Source organism: Cucurbita maxima, unplaced genomic scaffold (assembly GCF_002738345.1).
Source record: "Cucurbita maxima cultivar Rimu unplaced genomic scaffold, Cmax_1.0 Cma_Scf05383, whole genome shotgun sequence".
Taxonomy (NCBI): Eukaryota; Viridiplantae; Streptophyta; class Magnoliopsida; order Cucurbitales; family Cucurbitaceae; genus Cucurbita; species Cucurbita maxima.
Window position 1 is genome coordinate 1 of NW_019277399.1, and position 255 is coordinate 255.

At 37.6% G+C, this 255-nt stretch overlaps 1 non-coding gene across 1 annotated transcript; it reads left to right on the plus strand.

Moving 5' to 3' along the window:
- Nucleotides 1–71: 71 nt before the first annotated feature.
- TRNAV-CAC lies at nucleotides 72–145 on the plus strand. The gene has a single exon. It is a non-coding gene; the product is annotated as a tRNA-Val (tRNA).
- The last annotated feature ends 110 nt before the right edge of the window (nucleotides 146–255 follow it).

A 255-nucleotide genomic window follows, 5' to 3' on the forward strand; every position in this document is an offset into this window, starting at 1 on the left:
TTTTTACTTTTTTCTGAACAACGATTTCACCGTTGATTCGTGTTCAAATTGTTATTTTGGTTTGTTAGCTTGTCTGGGTGGTGTAGTTGGTTATCACGCTAGTCTCACACACTAGAGGTCCCCAGTTTGAACCTGGGCTCAGACATTTTTAAAATTATGTTTTTACTATTACCTGAACAACGATTTCACCGTTGATTCGAGTTCAAATCGTTATTTTGGTTTGTTAGCTTGTCTGGGTGGTGTAGTTGGTTATCA